Source organism: Muntiacus reevesi, chromosome 1 (genome assembly GCF_963930625.1).
Source record: "Muntiacus reevesi chromosome 1, mMunRee1.1, whole genome shotgun sequence".
Classification (NCBI taxonomy): Eukaryota; Metazoa; Chordata; class Mammalia; order Artiodactyla; family Cervidae; genus Muntiacus; species Muntiacus reevesi.
In genome coordinates, this window is record NC_089249.1 from 283,443,214 (window position 1) to 283,452,715 (window position 9,502).

Consider the following 9,502-nt stretch of genomic DNA (forward strand, 5'->3'; position numbering starts at 1 on the left):
GTATGGAAATACAAAAGACCTCGAATAGCCAAAGTAATCTTGAGAAAGAAGAATGGAACTGGAGGAATCAACCTGCCTGACTTCAGACTATACTACAAAGCCACAGTCATCAAGACAGTATGGTACTGGCACAAAGACAGAAATATAGATCAATGGAACAGAATAGAAAGCCCAGAGATAAATCCACGAACCTATGGACACCTTATCTTTGACAAAGGAGGCAAGGATATACAATGGAAAAAAGACAATCTCTTTAACAAGTGGTGCTGGGAAAACTGGTCAACCACTTGTAAAAGAATGAAACTAGAACACTTTCTAACACCATACACAAAAATAAACTCAAAATGGATTAAAGATCTAAATGTAAGACCCGAAACTATAAAACTCCTAGAGGAGAACATAGGCAAAACACTCTCTGACATAAATCACAGCAAGATCTTCTATGACCCACCTCCCAGAATATTGGAAATAAAAGCAAAAATAAATAAATGGGACCTAATGAAAATTAAAAGCTTTTGCACAACAAAGGAAACTATAAGTAAGGTGAAAAGACAGCCCTCGGATTGGGAGAAAATAATAGCAAATGAGGAAACAGAAAAAGGATTAATCTCAAAAATATACAAGCAACTTCTGAAGCTCAATTCCAGAAAAATAAATGACCCAATCAAAACATGGGCCAAAGAACTAAACAGACATTTCTCCAAAGAAGACATACAGATGGCTAACAAACACATGAAAAGATGCTCCACATCACTCATTATCAGAGAAATGCAAATCAAAACCACAATGAGGTACCATTACACGCCAGTCAGGATGGCTGCTATCCAAAAGTCTACAAGCAATAAATGCTGGAGAGGGTGTGGAGAAAAGGGAACCCTCTTACACTGTTGGTGGGAATGCAAACTAGTACAGCCACTATGGAAAACAGTGTGGAGATTTCTTAAAAAACTGGAAATAGAACTGCCATATGACCCAGCAATACCACTTCTGGGCATACACACTGAGGAATCCAGATCTGAAAGAGACACGTGCACCCCAATGTTCATCGCAGCACTGTTTATAATAGCCAGGACATGGAAACAACCTAGATGCCCATCAGCAGATGAATGGATAAGGAAGCTGTGGTACATTTACACCATGGAATATTACTCAGCCGTTAAAAAGAATTCATTTGAATCAGTTCTAATGAGATGGATGAAACTGGAGCCCATTATACAGAGTGAGGTGAGCCAGAAAGATAAAGAACATTACAGTATACTAACGCATATATGCGGAATTTAGAAAGATGGTAACAATGGCCCTATATGCAGGGCAGAAGAAGAGACGCAGAAGTACGGAACAGACTTTTGAACTCTGTGGGAGAAGGGGAGGGTGGGATGTTTCGAAAGAACAGTATGTATATTATCTGTGGTGAAATAGACCACCAGCCCAGGTGGGAGGCATGAGTCAAGTGCTCGGGCCTGTTGGGCTGGGGGGATCCAGAGGAATCGGGTGGAGAGGGAGGTGGGATGGGAGACCGGGATGGGGAATTCGTGTAGCTCTATGGCTGATTCATATCAATGTATGACAAAACCCACTGAAAAATAAAAAAATAAATTAAAAAAAATAAAAAAATAAAATAAAATAGTCAAATCATAAAAAAAAAAAAAAAGAAAGAAAGAAAAGCTTTAATCCAATTATCTGCTGATGGGTGGGGTTGACAAGGGTGGTAGTTTTTTGGCCTGAGGCAAGGGGACCTTCCCAGACAGTTGCTGCTAGTCCTCTTGTCCTTGGAGTGAGCCCCTGGTTACCCACGCCTCCACAGGAGACCCTCCAACACTAGTAGGTAAGTTTGGTTCACTTTCCTGTGGAGTCATTGCTCCTTTCCTCTGGGTCTTGGTGCATGCAAGGTTTTGTTTGTACCATCCAAGACTGGAGTTTCTGTTTCCCCCAGTCCTGTGGGAAGTCTTGTAAACAAATCCCACTGGCCTTCATGGTCAGATTCCCTGGGGATTTCCAGTCCCTTTGTTGGGTCCCCAGGCTGGGAAGCCTGACATGAGGTTCGAAACCTTCACAACAGTTAGTTCAGTTCAGTTTGGTCACTCAGTTGTGTCTGACTCTTTGCAGCCCCATGGACTGCAGCACACCAGGCCTCCCTGTCCACCACCAACTCCTGGAGTTTACTCAGACTCATGTCCAGTGAGTCGGTGATGCCATCTAATCATCTCAACCTCTGTCGTCCCCTTCTCTTCCTGCCTTCAATCTTTCCCAGCATCAGGATTTTTTCAAATGAGTCAATTCTTCACAGCAGGTGGCCAAAGGATTGGAGTTTCAGCTTCAACAGCAGTTCTTCCAATGAATATTCAGGCTGATTTCCTTTAGGATGGACTGGTTGGTTCTCCTTGCAGTCCAAGGGACTCTCAAGAGTCTTCTCCAACAACTCAAAGGCATCAATTCTTCAGTGCTCAGCTTTCTTCATAGTCCAACTCTCACATCCATACATGACCACTGGGAAAACCATAGCCTTGGGAGAACTTTTTTCATGTTATTGCCTTCCCATTTGTGGGTCACCCACCCAGCAGTTGTGGGATTTGATTTTATCATGATGTTTCCTTCCTGCTATCTCGCTGTGGCTTCTCCTTTGTCTTTGGACATGAGGTATCTTTTTTGGTAGGTTCCAACGTCCTCCTGTAGATGGTTGTTCAACAGCTAGGTATGATTTTGGTGCTCTCATTGTAGTAGATGAGCGCATGGCCACCTACTTTACCATCTTGAACCAGAAGCCTGGAATGTGGATTCTTAATCATGGACCACAGAGAAGTCCCCAATAATCACTTCAAATGTCAAAGGAGTAAATGCTCCAAACAAAGGACATATAGTGAGTAACTGAATAAAATAAAATGAAACAAAACCTCACCTATATGTTGCTTTTAAGATATTTAATTTTGAACTAAAAGCATACAGAGACTGAAAATGAGGAGATGGAAAAACATATTTCATGCAAACATATGACAGGATGGTGAGTTTAACAATATATGAGTTTAACTCATATAAGATAAAATAGAATCTAAAACAAAGTCTAGTAAAAAAAAAAAAAGACAAAGAAGGGTATTATATCATGGTAAATAGATCAGTATAAGAAGAGAATTTTTTATTTATTAACACATATGTAACAGATACATGAGAAATTAAATACATAAAGCAAATATTAATGAACATAAAGGGGAAAATCACCAGTAATATGATAATAATACTACTAGATGTGTGGTTAATCATGTCTAATTCTGCAACCCCATGGACTGTAGCCCACCAGGCTCCTCTGTCCATGGGATTCTCCAGGCAAGAATACTGGAGTGGGTTCCCATTTCTTTCTCCAGGGAATCTTCCCAACCCAAGGATCAAACCCACATCTCTTCTGTCTCCTGAATTGGCAGGTGGGCTCTTTACCACTGGTGCCGCCTGGGAAGCCTACTATGATAATAGTAGGTTACTTCAACACCCCAGTAACATCAAAGGAGAAGTCATTCAGACATAAAATCATTAAGGCAACAGTCTTAATACAAAAGATCAGTTGGACTTGATATCTACAGGACATTCCATCCCCACACAGCATAATACACATTTTTTTTTTTTAACTACAAGGGAAATGCTCTCAGAGATAGATCACATACTAGGGCACAAAAGAAGTCTCAGTGAATTTAAGAGGTTAAAAATTATATCAAGCATGATCTCTGACCACAACATTATGAAACTAGAACTCAATTACTGGGGAAAAAATGGGAAGACACAAACATGTGGAGATTGAACAGCAGGTTGCTAAGAAACAAATGGGTCAATGGAGAAACCAACGAGGAAATCAATATACTTTGAGAAAAATGAAAATGAAATCATAGCATTCCAAAGTCTAAGGGGTATAGCAAAAGCAATTTTAAGAGGGAAATTTATAGTGATATAAGTGCACCTAAGGATATAAGAAAAGTCTCAAATAAACAAGTTAACCTATCATCTGAAAGATTTAGGAAAAGAACAAACAAGGCTCAAAATCAGGTGTAGAGAGGAAATAATAAAAATCAGAGAGGAAATAAATAAAACAGATCCCAAAAGCAATAGAAATACCAATGAAAACAACTGCTGTTTTTTTAAATAGATTAACAAAATGATAAATCTTTATCCAAGCTCATCAAGAAGAAAAGAGGACCTAAACAGAAGAGAAATAACCAATATCACAGAGATCCAAAAATAATAATATGAGAATACTATGAACGGTTATATGCTAACAATTGGACAAAATAGAAGACATACATTTCTAGAAACATACAATATTCCAAGACTGGATCAGGAAGAAATAGACAATCTGAATAAAATAATCTATGGTAGTAAAATTGAATTTGTGATTTAAAAAACTCCAAGGAAACACAGGTGCAAGATTGAACATCTTCACAGAGGAATTGTACCAAACACATAAATAAGAGCTAATGCTATCTTTCGCAAATGATGCCAAAAACTTGAAGAGGATGATAGACTTCCAATTCATACTATGAGGCCACATTTACTGTGATACTGTAAACAAAGACATCACAGAAAATTATAGGCTAATATCGTTGGTGAATATACATGCAGGAACCCTCAACAAAGTACAAATGAACTGAATTCAACTATATGGAAAGGATCATACACTGTGATCAAGTGAGGTATAGTCCAGGGGAGCATGAATGCTTCAATATCTGCAAATCAATTCATGTGATATGCTACATTAACAAACTGAAGAATAAAAACTATATGATCATCTCAATAAGTGGAAAAGTTTTTTTTTTTTTACAAACCTCAACGTCCATTTATGATAAAAATGCATCAAAATCGGTATAGAGGGAACATATCTGAACACAATAAAAGCCGTATATGAAAAACCCATAGTTCAGTTCAGTTCAGCTGCTCAGTCATGTCCGACTGTTTGCAACCCCATGAACTGCAGCACACCAGGCCTCCCTGTCTATCACCAATTCCCGGAATTTACTCAAACTCATGTCCATTGAGTTGGTGATGCCATCCTACCATCTCATCCTCTGTCGTCCCCTTCTCTTCCCACCTTCAATCTTTCCCAGCATCAGGGTCTTTTCTAATAAGTCAGTGGTCAAAGCATTGGAGTTTCAGCTTCAGCATCAGTCCTTCCAATGAATATTCAGGACTGATCTCCTTTAGGATGGACTGGTTGGATCTCCTCGCAGTCCAAGGGACTCTCAAGAGTCTTCTCCAACACCACAGTTCAAAAGCATCAATTCGTTGGCACTCAGCTTCCTTTATAGTCCAACTCTCACAGCCATCCATGACTACTGGAAAAACCATAGCCTTGAATGCATGGACCTTTGTCAGCAAAGTAATGTCTCTGCTTTTTAATATGCTGTCTAGGTTGGTCATGACTTTTCTTCCAAGGAGCAAATGTCTTTTAATTTCATGGCTGCAGTCAACATCTGCAGTGATTTTGGAGCTCCCCAAAATAAAGTCTGTCACTGTTTCCATTGTTTCCCCATCTATTTGCATGAAGTGATGGGACCGGATGCCATGATCCTAGTTTTCTGAATGTTGAGCTTTAAGCCAACATTTTCACTCTCCTTTTTCACTTTCATCAAGAGGCTCTTTAGTTCCTCTTCACTTTTTGCCATATGGGTGGTGTCATCTGCATATCTGAGGTTATTGGTATTTCTCCCAATAATCTTGATTCCAGCTTGTGCTTCATCCAGCCCAGTGTTTCTCATGATGTACTCTGCACATAAGTTAAATAAGCAGGGTGACAATATACAGCCTTTACGTACTCCTTCTTCTATTTGGAGACAGTCTGTTTTTCCATGTCCAGTTCTAACTGTTGTTTTCTGACCTGCATAAAGATTTCTTGGGAGGCAGGTCTGGTGGTCTGGTATTCCCATCTCTTTCAGAATTTCCCACAGTTTGTGGTGATCCACACGGTCAAAGGCTTTGGCATAGTCAATAAAGCAGAAATAGATGTTTTTCTGGAACTCTCTTGCTTTTTCAATGATCCAAGGGCTATTGACGATTTGATCTCTGGTTTCTCTGCCTTATCTAAATCCAGCTTGAACATCTGGAAGTTCACAGTTCATGTATTGTTGAAGCCTGGCTTGGAGAATTTTGAGCATTACTTTACTAGCATGTGAGATGAGTGCAATTCTGCAGTAGTTAGAGTATTCTTTGGCATTGCCTTTCCTGAGATTGAAATGAAAACTGACCTCTTCCACTCCTGTGATCACTGCTGAGTTTTCCAAATTTGCTGGCATAATGAGTGCAGCATTTTCACATCATCTTTCAGGATTTGAAATAGCTCAACTGGAATTCCATCACCTGCACTAGCTTTGTTCATAGTTATGCTACCTAAGGCCCACTTGACTTCACATTCCAGATGTCTGGCTCTAGGTGAGTGATCATACCATTGGGATTATCTGGGTTGTGAAGATCTTTTTTATATGGTTCTTACAGCTAACATCATAATGGTGAAAACTTGAAGCTCTTTTTCCCTTAAAATCAGATGCAAGACAAGAATGACCTCTCTTGTCACATCTATTTAACATAGTATAGTAAGTTCATTATGTCCGAATGAATTCTATTCTAAGGGTGTGTTTGTAAGTCCAATTTGTTCATAAGTTAAACAAAATCAGCCTAGGTACCAAAGTAACACAATTGGCTATATAGTACTATAATGTAATAGGTTTATAATACTTTTCATGCAAATATTGATACATAAAAAACAAACACACAGAAATAAAGGTCTTTAATCTTATAGTATAATATTTTGAAAAGTACAGTAGTCCTGTACAACAGTTGGCATAAAGGGGCTGGCATCAAGGGACAGGAAAGAAGAGTTACGGATTGCAAGATGGAGGGGGGTAAGAGAGGGGAGACCTGAAGTGCTGTCAGCAATAGGAGATGAAGGGCAAGCTGCAATTTCACTCCTGACTGATGCTGATGGCACAGGTTCTTGTTCCTTGCTGGAGTCAACTCTATCTCCCCTCTTGAAAAAAATGATGTGATGCCTGGGTAGTAGCTCTCTTTTCCTCATCATAGACGGCATGGTAGCTCTGAATTGCATTCTGAATGACTGCTGCAGCCTTTGTGTACCATCTTATGTCCGGGTCCTGTGCCTCAACAGCAAAGAGTGCCTCCTCAAATAAAGGAACGCTACTTGCCATTTCTTGTGTCATGAATCTCTCCACTTACTTTCTTTTCCCTCTTGTCTCTCTTCATCCTTTCTCTGGGACTCCAATTCCAGAGGGCTTCATTAGTAAACTCCTTGCGTGGTGCAGCAAGCAGTTCAGTGAATTCATCCTCTTGCATATCTAGCTCCATCTTCTCACTGAGTATCCCTGAGTTGCTGAATAACTTTTGGACTCCTCATCTACCTTTTCAAATCCACGAAAATTGTGAACAAACTGTGGGCAAAGGTTCTCTCAGTCATGGTGACAGTCATAACCTCACACAAAGCATATTCAATGTTTTTTTTAAGGCCTTGAATATGTTATAATCCTTTCAGAGTTGTTGCAGGGTTGTTTCTGATTCATCATTCACCTTTACTGCCAGACAGAAAGTGTGATGTCAATGATAGCTCTTGAAAGATGCTATAGCTCCCTGTTCCAAAGGTTGGATGAGCGACACAGTATTTGGGGGTAGATGCACTACTTTGATGTTGGATGAAGGTCACCCATGGATGAGGGTGGACCAGAGGGTCGTCAAGCAGCAGAATATTGAAAATTTTTCTTCTCTAAGCAATAGTTGTCTTCCTCTGGAATAAAGTGGTGGAAAAACCAGTCCTGGAAAATGGTTTGTGTAACCCAGGCTTTGGGGTTACTCTTCCACATAACAGGAAGAAAGTCCTTGGCTATGTTTTTAAGGGCTCTTGGGTTCTCTGAATGATAAACTAAGGTAGGCTTCAGCTTCATATTGCCAGAAGCATTCCCACCAAACAGGACTAACCTGTCCTTTGTTGCTTTACAGCCTGGCATCGACTTTTCCTCGTTAACTTTGGTATGGCATCCTCTTCCAGGACGGTCCTGTCTCATCCACATTAAAAACCTGCTTGCATAAATATGTGCCTTTATGAGTAATTTCTTGAAGTGTTTCAAGAAATTCCTGGGCGGCTACCATATCAACACTCACTGCCTCACCACTTTCCTTTATGTTGCAAATGTTGGCTTCAGCCTTGAACTCATGAAACTAGCCATGACTAGCATTAAAATATGCGCCCTCTGATTCTTTGCTGTGTTTCTTTTTCAAATCTTTATAAACGCTTTTCGCTTTCTCTTGAATCTACATTAACCTGAGTGGAACTCGATTCTATGCTGATCCCGTATCCACACACGGAGAAGTTTCTCCATCTCCTCCATCACTTTTCCATGCCTCTTTGATGCTGTTGTAAACATCATCTGCACAATAGACTTTACATCTTGTCCTTTTTCATTAGAATCGTGCTGATGGTTGAATGATTCATGTTATGAATAAGCAACCTCTACATCTTTTTGCCTCACTCCACTCTAAATTACTTTCACTTTTGTTTCCATCGTATTGCCTGGTACCTCTTAGAGTACACCTATATCACTGCTGCTTTTACACTTGCTTCTGGACATCCTGGGCTTGAAATAAAGATACTGTACTACCATACTCTCTATAGAACAGTGAAGTACACCAAACCACAGCGATTGTAGGCAATGCACATACCATGACAATGTATGCCAGATATGTGAACTAACTTATGTGACTGGATACACAGATACATGCTCATATCTTTGAAAGTTCACAACTTGATGGTTCATATGTAGGGGACTTATTATACTGGAAGTCATAGCCATAGCAATCAGAAAAGAAAAAGAAATATGAGGCACCCAAATTTGAAAGGTAGACATAAAACTGTCACTCTTTGCAGATGACATGGTAATATATATGTCTCCTGCCTTGGCAGATGGGGTTCCACCTAGGAAGCCCCAAAATACCATGTGCTGTGTGCAGAGTCTCTCAGTCGTGTCCGACTGTTTGCAAGCCCATGGTCTGCAGCCCACCAGGCTCCTCTGTCCATAGGGATTCTCCAGGCAAGAATACTAGAGTGGGTTGCCATTCCCTGCTCCAGCGGATATTCCTGACCTAGGAATTGAACCCAGGTCTCCTGTGCTGCAGGCAGATTCTTTACATCTGAGTCACCAGAGATTTTCTCAAAATACCATATGATTCAGCAAATCCACTGCTGGGTATGTATCCAAAGAGAGTGAAAACACAAATTCCAAAAAATACATGCAACCCAATGTTCAGAATATTGTGCATTATTCACAATAGCCAAGATGTGGAAGCAACTTAAGTGTCCATCACCAAACGAATGGATAAAGAGATGTGTTATGTATACATGCCATCCCACTGAGCACTGGATGATACAGCCTGCACTAGTGCTGAATTTTGCTCTTGGCAGCTCTGCATTGGAAAACTGATTGCCCTTGTTGCCAAAAGAATTCTTCTTTGACTATGCTGCTTTACA